The sequence below is a fragment of the Alligator sinensis genome, unplaced genomic scaffold (genome assembly GCF_000455745.1).
Source record: "Alligator sinensis unplaced genomic scaffold, ASM45574v1 scaffold781_1, whole genome shotgun sequence".
Classification (NCBI taxonomy): Eukaryota; Metazoa; Chordata; order Crocodylia; family Alligatoridae; genus Alligator; species Alligator sinensis.
In genome coordinates this window covers 1,213,030-1,230,919 of record NW_005841845.1, presented here as the reverse complement: position 1 = coordinate 1,230,919, position 17,890 = coordinate 1,213,030, and positions in this window count along the sequence as shown.

The following is a 17,890-nucleotide window of genomic DNA, read 5'->3' as shown; positions in this document are numbered from 1 at the left end:
GCACTGAGCTCATGGGCCCCATGGTCTGGTTTAGGGCCTACAAATCAGAGTCTCTTCATAAACTTGGGTTATGCAGTTTATAGTACAAGTCCCTGGCAACGTAGCTTTCCGCTGGCCTTTTCTTTTTTCTGTTTATCACAGCCGTTTCATTACTTACGATATAGCTTTCTGTTTTACTAGTGTAAGTTTACATGTTATGGGCAGTGTAGGGTTGGATGAACATATAAAAAGGGTTCATGTTAGTTTAGAGTAATTCAAAAATTACTGTCTAAGCACATTGATCTGGTTAGATCCACATTTGCAGCTCCGTTTTATTACTGGAGCCCTTGAATTCGATCACTTTGGAATTACAATAGGTTTGGTCGCCTGCTCTCCCAAAGATCTCAGCAAGAGAAAGTTTTTATCTATTTCATCACCACATCATCCACCGTTTTCACTGTAGACGGGGCATTTTTTTGGTGGGTGGGGAAAGGGAGGTGATGCAGTTTATAGTACAAGGCTGCTCTTTCCTGTTTTCTGAAGCTGTCTCTGGGCTTCATTTAATTTTTTGTCCATTTTATTGAAACGTGCATAAACCAGAGGCCTAGGCCAAGCTTAACCATGCATTGGGAAAGCATTAAAAAAAACCCATGTCTCAAACCATGCTGAGGAGAATAGGCCAGTGTCAGAAGTACGTGTGTGCGACAAACATATGGATTTAAAGGACGATCGGAGCAAGGAGGCACTTCTGCAGCCTGTAGCTTTATTATTCATGAATGTCTATGCTGTGCAGTGAGAACCAGGTTCTGTTTAGCTCTGTCTTTGGGTGGTCCCCGATAGATTCTGACTAGTGTTCGGTAGCCTACAGGCATAATTGGCATGCATGCTGTTGTATCTAAGATAGCTTAATAAAGCATTACATATCTTACTGCTTCTATATTTTATTACCTAACCCAGCACATGTGGTCAGTGGGTAATTAAATTCAGCTGTGTTTTTACTTTCTGTTTTAAGGCTGAAGTATGAATTTCTCTGAGAATTCTTTGAAACGGGCTAATACGATGCATGCAGTGATAAAGGCAGGTCCTAATGGAAGCCAGACTGTTAGTGCAATATAAGTTTGCCCCAGGTGTAATTTATTTTCATATTATTGGTGGTTTTACTGTCGAACATATTAGAAGACGAAGAAGAAATAATCATTCTTCGCTGGCTATGGCAAAGAGGCTGTAGGCTGGCTTTAGAACCTGGCTTTTCTTTCATTCTTGTGTTATGCCACATTAGACACTGCCTCTCCTGTGTTGTATTTAAGTCTATTTGAATTAGGCCATTTCTTGATTAACTCACTTTATAACGGTGCAAGGATATTGCTAGATTGGCCTGGGCCTTTATTAAAAGGATTGTGGTGCGGCCTTTATTAAAAGAAATGCTTGTAATAAAAGGCATGTTGGCAGAGACTTAAGCAAATCTTTTTCTTGGATTTTACTAACTGGGTTTTGCACATCAATGCGGGCTGAAGGGGCAAGGAGTGTTGTCCAATGGTGTGAGCAGGGGGTAGGGTGTTGGTTCTCTCACATTTTTTGGTCTTTGACTCATGTTGCAACGCTGAGCCAAGCGCACACATTTTCAAGAGGAACTGCTTCACGGTGTAAAAGCAAGTGGCCACTGCGTGAACCTGGAAAGTAGCAAATTCCCAACTGAGGGAAGACATTTGCTTTGTTTCCCAATGTCACACAGCTGAAGTGTGGAACTCTCTGCTGCAGGAGACCCATGTTGAAGCCAAAAAACTATGACTCAAAGAGGGACTGGGCATTGATACAGCAATAAGGAATCTCCTGGGTTATGTTATTTAGAGTTGAAAAAGAGGGGTGGATGTGATAGAGATGCTCTTGATTTAGGCTATAAGTTGATCTCTGACTCATAGAGAATAGAGTGAGTTCTTCTGGGGGACAGATAATTTCACAATGGCTTCTTACAGGCTCTCCTGCAGCACATAGTGCTGGGTGCCATTGAAGACAGGATCCTGGATAAGATGGACCATGGGCCTGATTCCTGTAGCAGTTCTTACATTCCTAATGTGCACGTGCAATTACATACATGTGTGCACATGGGAGTCAAATTGGCCTTGCAGCTATCATAACCCTACACCCAGGGTTAGATTCTTGGTGGGTCAAAATAAGCATCGCTCAACTGAAGGACACTGACTTACCTTAGCTGAAAAAGTGGTGCATTGCACCTCATTCATGTTTGCTCTGCCCACTGGTTTATGTATTTGTGGAAACGGTACACTCCATCCTACTCACCGGTGGCATTTAGACCATCACAAGGTCCATTCTGTCCCCCTCAGTGGGATGGTACTTGGGGGAACACCACTGCTACCAGTGTGAGCTCGACGTGTGAGAATCAGGGGTCGGGTCTCCAGGAGTTGTATTACGTTATTATTTTAGGAAGCAGCATCTTGGCTGGTTCGCAGCAGTCATTGTGCCTAAGGAGAAATTGCTGCCCCCTGCCTTTCATGCGCATTCAGGGTCAGAATCTGGCCCCCTCTGTTTTTCTGCTTTCAAACTGAACTAATGAACTTGTATCGAATGTCGAGAAAATGAGAACTTGACAATTAAGATCTGCCAGTGAGAAAGTGCTTCCCAACGAGTAAGATCTGTCTTTCTCCTGAACCCAAATTCCACCCCCTCCACCCCAACCCCATATACACAGTCCATCCCACCCACTCACAGACCCCCCCACTCCCGTCCTACCCCCCCTGCAGCTAGGAGACCTGGGAGAGAAATAGCCAAAGTGCTGTTTGAGATTCAGGAGAACTTGATAGCATGCAGACGCTGCTCTGTCTCCCGGCAATATTTACTTTTCTAACTGATCTTAAATGAGTGTGAAGAAGGGAGAGGTTGGAGCCTTCCCTAAAACAATGTAAAAAAATGTAACTTTTATGTTAGTGCTAGAAGGGATTGAGATGAACCATTTGGAGAAAATCCAGATTGCAGATTTTGGGGTAGAAAACAGCTTGGACTAGCCACCCACACAAGGGGTTTTTACTGCCATGCTGGAGGTAGAGGAACCTTGAATGTGGTCTCAGGTAAGGTGCACAATTTGAGGCTGATTGCACTGGTAAAAGGGACTTCCCTGGATCAAGTGGACAGAGGATGGGATGGGTGTTGACTCAACTCCTCCTCTTCAGCCAGAGCAGCTACTCCAGCACTGGGAGCCTGGTGATAATCTTGCTATATAACCAAGTGGTAAATGATTGCCTCTTCCCCTGAAGACCAAGAAGGAAGCCAGGGAAGAGCTGTGACTCAGAGAATGCCCCAGTCCTAAATCCAGCTGCTGGAAATGTGAATCTTGCCCTGGGTTTTGTGGATCTGCCCAAACCTAGGTCTCAGGAACTTTGGAGTTGCTCCAGGTCCATCTCTGAACATCTGATTCTAACGCATGCTGCAGGCTAATCACGTGCATCTGTGCCTCTTAAAAATGTGGTCGCCTGCTGATTGTATTTAATCCTTTATCTTATTTCTGCTAATCCATTTTCCAATCTGTTTCCCATTTGGAGACAAATTCTCAAATCCTGGCCACCTAAACAGTGCCCACAAAATATGCACATGAATGAAGCGGGGGAGGGGTGCGGTGGGGAGGTTTTCATAGTGACAAGCTACATGGCCAGCTTTGAAAAGGCAGGATCCAGGAGGAAGCCTGGTTCTTGCCTACATGGAGGTGAGGAATCCAGGCCCGAGCTCCTCAGCTGATACATAATGATCTCCTAAGTGTCTCCATTTGGGATTCTGCCTCCCACATGGGTTCACGTGACCATATCCATGTGCCAGGCAGACCAAGAAGATGGATCTAGAGTTTTATTGCATGGAAAGATGCTGCATAAAAGCAACATTGAACTGGTCTGGTGGTCCAATGGGAATGTGAACATGTGGGTTTCTTTGCACTAGCATTAGTCGAAACAGGAGGGAGGCAGACAGCTTCTCTGTTGGCTTGGTGATAGGGTGACTCACGAGTACTCTCTCTGGTCAGTCCAGGTTCAAGACGGAGCAATATTCAGTGCTTCCCAGCTTGAAGGAAACATGGCTTGATACATAAATGCAACCTTTGACTCTCTTCCTTTCTTTCTTCCATGGCTCTTATGCCCAAGATAGTTCTCACTCACACTAATATTTGAGGAAAGTCAGTCTTTTTACAAAATCCTACATTTTCAAAACCAACATGCAAGACTATTCACTGTTCTTTATTAATGTCCTCACTACTCGTCATTAGCTTTGTCTCTTGTTTTGGTCTTCAGAATTTCAGATTTCCAATCAGCGAATGGAAATGATGCCGTGTGACCAACTGCAGTTTACAACCAATCACAGAGATTGTAACTGAGACCATTCGAATCGTCAAAGTTAACAATTCCCAACCAGCCCCGTGGTTGCAATTTGATTGGCCAAAATATTGGGCATGTAGTTGCAAGTAAATATCTGGAGAAATTGGGAACTGTTTGAGATGAAGTTAAGTGACGTATAGACTTTGATTTGTCTCACTATGCAGAAAGGAGTTTCCTTTCTTCATGGTCAATGCACATAAAGTGATTTTAAACATAAGCTTTTGGGACAAGGCCCTTTTCTGTATGGGTCGGGATTATGGTGAGTGACTCGAGTTCCTTGGCACTTCTGTAATACAATAATAATAATGAGAATAGCAGTATTTGCAGATAATTTACTAGGAATGGGTAATTCATTGCTCTCAATCTTAGCTTGATGACTTAAAGGGACTTCTTTTCTTTTCTCTCTTTTTACAGTTCTAAAAAGTGATGCCCTCCTAGCTGTTTGGGATTTCCAGATTTTCCTTAGTGAACAGCCTGTGAAGGTGTGGCAAATACTCAGGTAAAACTATTCTGCTATCTAAGGCAGTTGACAAGGTTTCTAGTGTGATCACTGTTATTTCCATCAGGAAGTCCACCAGGAGCATCACTAGAGGTGAGTGAGCAGAGCATCAGCCCTGAGCACTGACTTAGAGGGGTCTCTGCTTCCCATAGAATAAGACTTCCTAGTCATGCCTCTGCAGTCTGCTTTGGTGACGGGATGAAGGATGGTGACTTAGGGAAAAGGAGAGAAAGTGACTGGAGCAGGGTAAAATTTTCCAGCAGTGCTTGCCACAACTCTGAAAGCCACAGAAAGGTTGTGTTGCCTTTTTTCCCCTGTGTAGGAAATATATGTAGAAACCCTGAACTGCTGCAGAAAAAACACAATGCATTTTAATTAAGCAATAACACCTATGGCCTTAATCTCCTGTCTTTCACGTGCATTCAAATGTTCAATGGCAGTTCCTACTTTACAGCTATGGGCCAGAGTGCTACCTGAATCAGTGCCTATGTAGGGGCATCAGAAGCAAACCTCTGAATATACCATTGATCTCATTGTGCTATAGGCTAATGGATTTTGTTTTAATCAATAGTATGAATTTATATTTTCATTTCCAATGGCATACCCTCACAAGAATTAAGGCTTTCTGTACTTATGCCAAGTGGCATTTAGAACTGTTAGCAAGCTTACACTTGCATTAAGGTGACACCAAGCTATAATACCCCTTTATACCAGGAGCAAAATCAAGCAAAAAAGAGTGCACTTATTTGGTGGTTCTGCTGATTTCCAACAAGCAGGGCTTGGCTGGGACAAGAGTCTTTCAGCTTGACAAGTTTCTGGTGATATTTTATTCAAAACTAGACAAGGAACTATTCTGCAGGGTGTTAATAAGTATATGGAGCATTCTGGGAGGTTCTGATGACCCATGAACCGTCCTATTGGTTTAGATGTTGTAAACAACTGGTCTATAAATATCAGTGCATTATCTAGGTATGTTGAGCTTGCTGGATTTGAATTGCTACAGCAACTGCAACAGCTTTAGAGCACTCTTGAATTGGTAGCACATGCCTTATGTCATGGGCTACTAATGGCATAATTGCCATAATTGATCATTAGCAAGTTGTGCATAGCCAATCTCACCTCCTTCTATTGCATGATGGGCCTTGAGGATGGAGGGAGGGGAGTGGATGTGCTATTTTTTAACTTATGTGAGGCTTTTGACACTTCCTCCCATGACATTCTCATTAGTAAGCTAAGGAAATACAGTCCAGATGAAACTACTGTAAAGGGAATGCATAACTGGTTGGATCATCAGGCTCAGAGTAACCATCAATGACTCAGTGTCTAACTGGGTGGATCTATCAAACAGGGTTCCCTGGGGGACCATTCTCCATTGAGCACTGTTTAATAATATCTTCAAGAATGACTTTGAGGATAGGATTGAGTACACTTGTAGTAAATTTGAAGATGACACCAACCTGGGTGGGATAGCAGACACTTTGGAGTAGGACTAGGAATCAAAATGACATTGATAAACTGGAAAAGGGGTCCAAAATGAATTGGATGAAATTCAGTAAGGACAAATGCAAAGTCCTGCACTTAGGACAGAACCATCAAATGCACAAATACAGACTTAGGAATGACTGACTAGTTTGTAGTACTGCAGAAAAGGGCCTAGGATGGGATAGTAGTAGTATACTTTGATGTATTAACAGGAATTTTGCATGCAATTCAGATAAATTGATTCTTCTATTCTGTTCAGCACTGGTGAGACCTGACCTGGAGTACTGTGCCCAGTTTTGGACGCTGCACTTTAAGAAATATATCAACAAATTGTAGAGTTCATCAGAGAACAACAAATACGATTAGACATCTAAAAAAGGCAAAAGATTAAAAAAATTGGGATTATTTTGTCTGGATAGAAAAATCCTGATGGGAGATAGCAGCCTTCAAATACATGTAGGGTGCTTCTAAAGAGGATGGAGACAGATTACTTTTGCCAACAAGGACCAGGAAAAAAGTAATGGTCTGATGTTGCACCAAGGGAAACTTAGATTGGATATTAATGTAAACCTTCTGCTGGGTACGGGTTGGCAGCAACAAGGGCCAGGTTCAGTTTTGGGGTCTAAACATGGGTGACGTGTAGGGGAGGGTGGGGGGGGCACATGCCCCCCCTGACAGAGCCGTTGCCAATGCTGCTGGCAGCACCTGTGGGTGCTCACCAGCTCCACCCCTACCACTGATGCCACTGGTGGTGCCTGCAGTGGGTACTCACCAGCTCTGACCCCGCCACCGCCGACAGCATCTGTGGGTGCCCCCCTGCCCACCTCAGGAAGCACCAGTCACCCATGGGTCTAAATATATTTTACCTTAGCTCAAGTCCCCACCCAGACCACATGGGAAACACTAAATGAATTACTAGGGTGTCCCATAAAACCCCCCCCCCCCCCCAAGGCCAATTTATGACAGCAAACAGAGGAAAACACCAAATGCAATATAAAACACTACTAACTACAAGACATAATCTATAGGTTGCACTGTGCCAGGGGAAGCTGCAAGAGAGCGTGGGCCCTTTGGCAGTGCAAGGGGCCCCTCATTGCTTTTGGAGGAAGGCAGTGTGCCAATCTTTGCTCCCACTGAGGGGCTGTATGTGTGTGTGGGGAGTGACTGCAGCTTCAGACAGCATGCATGCACCCCAAAATTTCTGGGATGGATTATTTGGCCTGCTGAAACCAAACTGCAGGAAAAACTCCAGAAGGAGCCAGGTTGATTAATGGCTACAGCCGGACAACCACACAGGTTGACTAGAGCAAGGGACCGTCAGAAGAAACAAGGGGAAAGACCAGGCCGACCCTGTAGGCCTGGGGTGCAGGTAGTGTGGGTCACAACTCCACTGGGAGCAGAAAGTTGCCAACCTCAACCCCGGCCCAAAGGGGCAGGATTAGAAACTCCCATGTTTCAACCTTGTTTAACTCCTGGCCAGCAAGCCCAAGGAACCAATACTCTTTTCCCCAGTATTAATCCCTTAAGATCACAAAAGAAAAGAGGGGAAGAAAAGGAGAGAGGATTTCCCAGATACAGGGAACAATTCTCCCTTTCTCTCCCCTCTACCTGAGCTTCCCTTTTCGCTATCTTCCTTGGAGGAGACCACTTTTTAGCAGCTCCTAGCAGCTTCTCCTCCCCCAAAACAGCTTAGCCTACCTTATATATCCCTTTGCATGACATCACCCTGGCCTGGTCCAGTCAGGGACCACACTCCAGTTTCTCTCCCAACCAATTGGCCTGAAGGATCCTCTACTTCCCCTGGGCAATGAGGCCAGAGGGTTTTACATATATTCCCCAGATGCAATCCCCAGCTTGTCATGTGCTGAGTACATGGCCAAGACACAGGGGCCATCTTGCCCATATAAAAACACACGCACACGCATGCACACCACAATATATAACCCAAGTGTGTGTGGGGTGTTACATTAGGAAGAGCTTCTTAACTATGAAAGTAGTTTAGCACTGGAACCAATGACCTAGAAAACTTGTGAAATCTCCATCCTGGGATGTTTTTAAGAGCAGACTGGGACAAACCCTCAGTTTAGGCTAGGATAGTCTTGCTTTGATGGGCTAGATGTCCTCCTGAGGTCCCTTCCAGCCCTATCTATGACTGACTCCAATTGCGCTTGGTCAATTGGTCTCTGAAATCTTCTCTTTAATGAACAGTCAACAACGCTTAGGCATGGTCCCTTCTGTCTTTTAGGACATAGAGGTGAGGATGTGTTTGCTACTCCCTTTCAATTGCTGACTATGGAGTCAACCTTCTGCTGTGGCTAACAGGCTCCACTTGTTGGTGCAGACAAAGTCCCGCCTCCTCCTTCCAGTCTTCAAAATGATTGGCGCCCTGTTCCCATGGGAAGGTATTGAACAGGGCAGTCGACTCATTAGAGAAACTAGGATCCTGTTTCTCTACCTACCTGATAGGTGCTTATCTGGCCTCTCTGGCTCCTGGTATAATTTATGTTGGGTGCAAAAGGAGTATAAATTATGCTGGTGCATGTGGGTTGTTACCAAATCCTCAGACACGATAGGGGAAATACGTGTCCTTAAGCTGAATCGAATAATTGAGAGAAGATAGGTGGTTTGGAGTTCCACACAAGTCAGTAGGTGGAAGCCAACCTTGGTTTCCTTAGTTTTGGGCTTTTGCAAGGAGAAACCTGCAAACTGTCTTGTCTTTATAATACATTAAAACAATCTTCTAAGTGCTGGGTGTACAATATTAGGAAGCCAAAAGAGAAAGTAGTTTTGTTTAATGGGGAAAGCACTGAGCAAGACATCTGGTGTCTATCCCCAGATCTGCCACTGACTTGCTTGTGCTTTCAGGGAAGTCATTTAACTGCTCTCTCCTTGTATTTCCCCTCCTACCATATCTCTATTTGGGATGAGGACACTGTCTTTCATCATTTGTGTGTACAGCACCTAGCACATCCAGAGCCTGAACACAGCTGTGGTCTATAGGTCCCGCTATTATACAAGGAATAAAATATGATAAAAAGACAAAAAGGCTGGCTGGATCTCTCTCTTTTCTTCTTCTTCTTCTTCTTCTTCTTCTTCGTCATCTTCTTCTTCTTCCTCTTCTTCTTCTTTTCTTTAAACAGTTAGGAAGGAAATGATAATTTTAGAAATCTTCAAGAGCCAAGGACTGATTTAAAAATAACAGGGTTGTGTTTTTATTGGCCCTGCAGGAGAAGTACACCCCCACAAACACATAAATATAAAAGTTTGGAAAGCACTGCATGTATTTTAATCAGCTGGAAATATGTGTGTGTCTGCACGTGTGTAAAAGTACAGCTACATACAAAACACACACACACACACACGCACATTCTGTCTACTGATTAAAACACACATGACACAGCAGCCCGGAAAGCTTGTCACCCAAGCCATGAAAAATGATTACTGCAGCCCTCCCTATCTTTTATCATTTCCATCTCTTTGTTGACTGACACGTATTTTCTTCCTTCCCTGACCCAGAACACCCGGACTCTGAGACTACTGAAATGTTTGCACAATCTTGAAACATTTATTTAAAAGTTGCTCTGCCCTGAAGGGCACTGCTACAGCCAGATTCAAAGTCAGATCAAAAAAAACAAACAAATACTATCTTTACAAGCCCTTCATATCGGTATGCACCGGAGAACCTATCAGCCTCTTTCTCTCTTGGCATGGTGACAACAGCCGAGAGCCTGGGGCAGAGAGCTGGACTACGTGTTTACAGCCCTTTCAAATTCACAGGCCAAACAGGAAAAGAAGGAAAATGTCAAAAATTACAAATAAAACAGTTGATCCTCAAAGGCAACGAGGCCTGCAAATGAATAATTTTTAGGTATGCTGTATCGGATTTCTTAAATATTTGTCACAGCTGTGTAGTTGCACAGCGCAGTGTTTGTTAACCTTAGAACTTGTCTTAAGTGCTCTCGCAAATAAATGTATTTATACTTAAAAATCAGAGCGTCTTTATAACTACAATGTTCTCTCCCCCCTTTCCTCCCTCCCTCGCTCTCATTTTTTATTTTCCTAAGGAAGAGTCTTGCCCATGTGCTGGACACATTGTAGCTTTGCCTCAGTGTAGAGCTGTGGTTAGATGTGAGGGATTGAGAACATAAATCTGAAAAGCAAGAAAATGCTGTTGTTTCTAAGTTTACACACACGCACACACACGCACACATGCACACCTCTTCTCCTTACTACTTAAGCTTTTGAGTAAGATATAGACATACATACATATATATACACACACACACACACACACATGCATATATATATACGCACATACATATATATGTATGTGTGTATATATATCTATGTATATGGATGCATACATAAATATATATTTATGTATATCTATATCTATAGGTATAGCTATCTATCTATCTATAGATCTCTATATCTATCTATCTATCTAGAGATAGATAGATCGATAGCTATATCTATCTAGATATAGATATAGATAGCTATAGATATCTATATATCTCTCTATATATAGATATAGATATTCTATCTATAGAAGATAAAGATATAGATAGCTATAGATATCTATATATCTCTCTATAGATATAGATATCATTCTATCTATCTATATCTATCTTTCGAGGGTTTAAAGCGCTCAAGAGTTTAAGTAATAAGGAGGGGATATCTATCTATCTAGAGATAGATAGATAGATAGATAGATAGATATCCCCTCCTTATTACTTAAGCATGTGAGCACTTTAAACCCTCTAATGTATTTATTCTAACATCAGCACTGAGCTGTAGGAATGCAATATTATCCTCAGTTTGCAGACAGGGGTCTGAGGCACAGAAGGGCTAAGTGACTTGCCATAGGAGACCTAAACGGTTTGTGGCAGAGAAGTGGTTCTGACCCATTGTCTGGCAGGGGGTCTAACCACTGGGTCTTCCTTCCTCTAGCTAACAGGTTGTTCCCTGGAGGCTCTTAGGACTGGGGCTTCCTTCACACCAGTGGCTGACAAAAATATGGCCCTCTTTTTGCCTTTATGACCTTTTTTGAGTTAAAGACAGTGTGTCATTGCAATAGCCTGGAGCAACTTAGGAAACAGATAGCAACCACCCCCTACCTCTGCTTTCCTCTGCAAGAGAAGGAAACTGCCTATACCCCTGGCAGTGCACACTTCTTGACACACTATTGCAGCTACATTAGTGAGTGCACTGAGGGGGCTACTTCTCTATCAGGTCCCCACCCCATCCTCATAGACTAATATGCAGGAAGCAAAGTAGCAGTGTCTTTTGGAGGCTGGCTTCCACATCTGTATTCTGGGTAGACCACACAAGGCAGTCAGCTCAGATTGGCTATGTCAGGCTAGTCTTGATCTAGCCCAAATCCAGTGGTATGAATATGTTTCGTTACCAACATGGTACTGATTAAGATTTCAGGAAGCGAAATGTCCCCACTGCAAAGCACAAAATAAAAAGAGATGTATTTAAAACCACTATTTTGGCAGAGGCCATCATTTATATATATTTTTTGCTGTTGTTGAGAAAACCAGTTCAATGTGAATAGTCTTTTCCTGTAAGCGCTTCAAAATCCTTTAATCAAATACAAATTAGCTCTCGACATGAAAAATAAATGTTTGATGAAAATATATCTTAGTCGTGGCACATAATAGCTCTTTGCAGTCAATATATAATCTTGCAGCGTTCTGAAAGAAAGCGATCATTACAAATATCTTTCAGAGAGCAAGATCTTACTTTTCTGGGCCTTGCAGACCCCCCGGGCTGCTCACAGATCTGGCCTTGGCCTAACCTCAAATGACTTGTACTATTATAAATCAAAAGAAACACCAGTGAGTTCAATGCAGGCACTTGGTCTACTCCATAGGAGAATGGAGCCCAATGGCCCGAGACATGCAAAACTGTCATAGGAAAATAGAAATTTCTTGGCACTGTGCAGAGAAGCAAAAAATGAACTGCTTTAAACATCTAAAGCAATCTTTCTTTTCAGCTTCACCTGGGCTTTTTAGTCTCTTAAATCAGTGAGCTGTTAGAAAAGACAATTATATGTTCCAATTGACTGTACAGTGAGATTTTGCATTAGTAACTGGGAGTATTTACACTTTCCTAAGATGAAAGGCAGTTTTTCAAAGCTGCGTCTGTTTATTAATTAGTGTCTGATGAAGACAGATTGCAGACAGGAATAGTAGTAGGAAAATGGCACTAACTTTTAAGGCCAAATTAATCTCAAGTTTAATGGGCTTTAGTCTGATTTAAGGGTTTTTGTACGTTTTCTGGTAAGTTTCCAGTAGGAATGAAAGTAGGTACGAGGACAAAAAAGGGGGGCTGAGTAAACACCACGAATGCCGCTCTTTCAGAACTGCAGCTTTGCCACGATTTGGCTGAATTTGTCCGTGCACCTTTGCAAATGTTCAGTGTGCTAAAAACTCTCAGTTTTGTGGGTCAGAAGCTCCGCTGGTGGAAGTGCAGGGCGTTGAAGTTAGTGGACAGGTTCCAACTTATGCCAACAAAGCCCAGGTTCTGGGTGCACAGAGAAAGCAGGAGTAGGTGTCTAACCTATTATTTGGAGTGGGATATATATGCAATTTCCTAAATATCCCACTGGCCTGAATTGATGACAGCACAGATCCCATTAGCCTCAATCCTGCATATTCACACATGATAGGGATGTAGGAATTACTATACCAGTTTGGACCACTGGCCTAGATTTTCTACAAGGGACATTTTTCCTGCTTTCTAACAGTGTCATTTATAAATTAGTCAAATGTCCTGAAGTACAAAGCCTTGTATTGCATGCCATTTTTCAGGCCCATCTAATAAGTCCTTGGATATTCTAATGAGCTGCATAATTGAACCCCAGAGATATCTCATGACAGTAGGACGTGATGAGAGAATAACATAAAGGAGGCTCTGGGTAAACTCTTCAACTTGTTGAAGTCCATGAGAGCTTTCCTAACGACTGAAATGAAGCCAAGTTTTCATCACAGGAGTGCAGAGAAATAAATTGAAGTGCTAGGCTGAGTCTTCCATGCAGAGGGGAATTAGTCTCAAATAGAATGAGTTGATAATTTTCATCTGAAAATACTTTTGATGGAAAAAATGGCCTTTTTATTTAAACAAACTTTTTTTGGTAGAAAATCATAGTTTCATTTACTTTTTTTCAAGCTTTGACAGTTGTTTCTTTCCCTCTTTCTTTTCCTATCCCAATTCTTTCTTCCTCCTTCATTTTGACCAGAAAAGAGAATGGGGAATGGAGAAAAAGTGATGGTTTTTTCATGCAAAATTTTGAAAAACTATAGTAAAACCTTCCCCTCTATAAAAAAAATAATGATTTTTGTCCAGCTGACAGCTTCCAAACCCCATTTCATCCACCCAATTATGCTTAAGAATAAAGTGGGGAAAAAGGCAAGCTCAGTGTGGAGAACAGACATATTTAAGGGCATCTGTACACACCATGGGGTTTAATCCTCATTAAATTAAATAGATTTATAAAATTTAAACTTGTTTATTTTGGAGCATCATATCAGTGTTTGCACACACTAGGTTTTCAAATGAATTAAGCTTTGGAGCATCGCATCAGTGTTTGCACTCTCAATATAACCCAACACATGAAGGTGAAGGACACAGATCAGAACAGGGGATTGGGAATAAATGGGTGGCTAGGCAATAGCTTCTTATTACTTGTATTGTGGCACCACGTAGATCTTGTTTGTGTCACAGTGGGGGTATGTTCTGGGGAGCACAGAGCTAAGCCTGTCCACCTGGCTCTGCCAAAATATCTCAAAGTCAGAAGTTTGCTGGTCTGGGGTTGTTCTCAGCACCCGCCCCTGGAGCCCTTGGTCCCTGCTGGGTTCAAGGTGCTGGGGATAAGTCCAGAGCAGCCTCCCTCACAAATTTCCTGCATCACAGAGCATCAGCAGGCTTGGGTGTGTGGGGCATGGTCCTCCCCATCCCCCCAGGAACCTCTGCTGCCATAGAGTAGACACATCCTTAAAGGTCCTAACGACACATCCTAAAAGGCCCAGGATATAGATCTGGGCACAGAAAAGGTCCCTGCAGCAGACAGTTGAAAGTCCACATGTGCGTTTAGCAGAGGATGAACTAGTTGGGGCTGATCCTGCTTTGAGTAGAGGGCTGCATTAGATATGACCTCCTGAAGTCCTTCCACCCTCATTTTCTATGACTGTATGAGTCCATTGAATCCCTCCCTGTCCTGTTTCATTATTTTTTGCTTTGCCTATATAGACCACATTTGGAGAAGGGGGCAGTGTACATGCAGCTAAACTCAACAGGAGCACTACTGAGAGTGTGCCCATTGCACAAGCTTGTCAGGCACATGCAACCAAGGTGGTCTATCCACTAAAATGGACTAGATTACATCCTCCTTGATACATCCAAGCAGAACCCCTGATTGTGACATGATGTAACAAGCAGACGGGATGAACCAAATGGTGGAAAGAGATGGAAGCTGAGTTAAGATTAAAGTGAGCAAGTTGCTGTGCTCTACGCTGGGATCTTGGATGTTCAGAAGTCTCCTAAAATTACTAGTTATTTTAGTTGAGAATATTTTATGGCACTCATTTTGCCTATTGTCCTGCAAAGTATCGTATGACACTAATAGCAAAAATGATGGAGACATGGCTTTGAGTGAAAACAAAATCCTCTACAGCTAGTTAACATATGTTTCCATAAACCTGCTAATCTACTTCAGTTTGCTTTGAAAATAATCTGGACCTAGTAAAATATGGTTAGTTATATATCCAGTTTAATGGTAAACCAAGCTTCAAAATGCTTGTATTGTTACGTAAGTGCTTATAATTCTCCTATTTATATCATATTTCCCTGGCACTTCATTTGAGTTTACATGTATCTGAGGTCATAAGTGGAACGACGGTTCTGGTTTTGGTTAACTCTTGCTCGTAGATCAACCATCGTAAGTTTAATGAAAATGTTGTCATTTTAGTGGCTTGCTAAAACAGCATAGAAATGTAATGCCATACCTGACAACTAGTCCTTTATATCAGCGCTGACTTGCTTTGTCAGACATTCGCCAGAGAAATCAACACTACACGTTTAAGTGGGGAAAATCTATGTAGCTGCCTTTCAGGCAAGGGTGGTACCCTCATGTATACTACGTGTGGATCCGGCCCCCTGGAAATCAGCAGATGGTATTTGTTTTCAGAGTTGAAACAAATGTCAAGCTCTGGTTCTGGGCGAGATTAGAAATGAGCAGGAATCAAAGCACAAGACTGCACACACTTCATGGCTTTAATTACACATACGAGTCTACCCCTGGTCTAATCCCACTGGCTTCAGTTATTTCTGGTTTAGTCTCTGGCAAGACCGAATCAGACTCCGTATCTCTACAGTGGGGAGTACCAAATTCCCTCAAGCTTGAGCATTTAAACTCTGGATTTAAAACCAGGCTTCGCCAGCGTCTGGTGTGCTTGAATTGAACTTATCATGGACTATAAACCACGATCTGGATTTGCAAACTGTCTCTAATTCCAGTACTGAAAATGTATTGAAAGCAAACACCATTCCACCCCTTCCTCCCCCCCTATTCTTTCCCATTGATTGATTGGATGCCACTGCAAAAGAAACAAGCCATTTTTCATGCATTAAAATAAAATCTCCTTTTTAAATTATTTTACATTTCTGTAATAACAAACAGCAAGACAAAGAGTGAGGTTGAAGACTTTTATACCATCAAAATCATTAGTCATTGTCACTGGGCTTTGTATAAATAAATGATCGATGCACCTAAAAAACAAGACCCTTGTAGGTGTTTTTATAAGGCCACAAATGTGTCAAGCAGACTTATTAGATGTGAAGGGAATGATTATTTGTACAAAGTGAAATGAACATGTGCAATAATATTGTAAAATGTTTATTAGTCTAGAGTGTGCCGAATTTTCCTAAAATATATCAGGTTCTCAGTTTGCATTTAATGTAGTGTTAGGTATGACGCTATATCCTTCCTAGGCTATTTTCAGTGAGCGCTATGCTCCACTCAGGGTAAATCGTGTTTTTGTACCCTTTATAGCTAGGGCATTATCAAGCAAGGAGCAATGCTACCTGTCCAGAAACGCAGGATGCAAGAAAACTCACATTGATTTGGATTTTACAGATCGTGGACTGGCTTTTGCGTGCAATAACTTTGGGAAGCAAAAGTCAGGCAGGCTCTTAGCAGATAACTTTGAGCATCACTTCCTTTCATTCAGCTGTTAATGCATCTTAGCTCTAACCTAAGAGAAAGAAATGTCTTGGTGTTAATACAGGTCAAGCAGTTTTTTGCAAGTTGGAAGAAAGATGTTCCCTGTTTAAGGGCTGAATTCTTTGTTGGGACCTCAGCAAACGACCCTGGTGCTGCCACTGTGGAGGGTGTGAAAGCAGTGGGGTATAAATTGCTCAGCTCTCTTCCTTGGTGCACCTGTTAAACTAACATGTCAGAGCTTAGGCTCCGGTTTTTGTGCAAGGGTCAGAGCCACCCAGCAATTGGGTTGTAGTCTGTGCTTCCCACAAACCCGCAGCACTGCTGCCCGACAGCCAGAGTAATGACCATGTGGGGTGTTTGTGGGCTTGGGAATTTAGATGGATAGCATAATAGAAGCGCTGCCCTCCTTCTTTTCTTTTAGCAGTCTTTCCCAGGTGTAACTCCAACAGCTGCTTATTCTTTCCATTTCCCCTAGTGAGGCTGAAGAAAGGCTCGGGGCTATTTTTATCCTCAGTTATTTATGCGTGCCCCACGTCTCTTGGGATTCCTACCTATTACAGGTCCAATTCTTACTGAGAGTCGATGGGGTTGTGGCATCTCGTAGCTATGTGAGCCTTTTGGGGGAAAGCTCTTCCGTTTTTTAATAGTATCTGAATCCATGACTATTGTGATGGATATGTAGTGACATTTGTGCTTTTAAGGACTTTGGGGGGAGTGTCGTGGATCATTTCAAGCCATGCCTTTGCACATTCTTTTCCTGCTGGGAGAAGCCAGGATAAACACGGATGTATTTTGCAGACATCAACTGGATGGGGTTTTAAGATTCCACTTTGGAAGATACTGGTAACCACTGTCTCCACGCAGATGTTTGGAGAGGATGCTATAGCATTGATGGCAGATGGCATGTCATGTCTTAGCTGGGGTTTTCCTGTGGCATGCCACCCAAGCTCTGCTGATCCTTGGGGTGGTAAAACTTCAGTGCTACATCAGACTCTAACCAACACAGAGCCATTAAAAACACACACTATCTTTTCCTTTGAGCCAGGGATCGTTTGCCAGTGGCATCAGTCGTGAGATATGGGAAACTGAGTTTACACAGGCTTACCTGTAGCTTTCATTGTTGGGATATATGATCGTTTTTGAAGGAGTGGTCCATAGTAAATGCATGGTTGGCTTCTTATTGTCCCCTTGATTCTCCTTTGCAACTATTAGTGTCCTTCACACAGCATCGCTGGATGATCTTCCAGTGACGTGCTGGAACAGTGATGCAAATACAACAAAGAAATTAGGAAGCAGACATCTAGGGAATGGAGCTTTGGGTGCGACGTT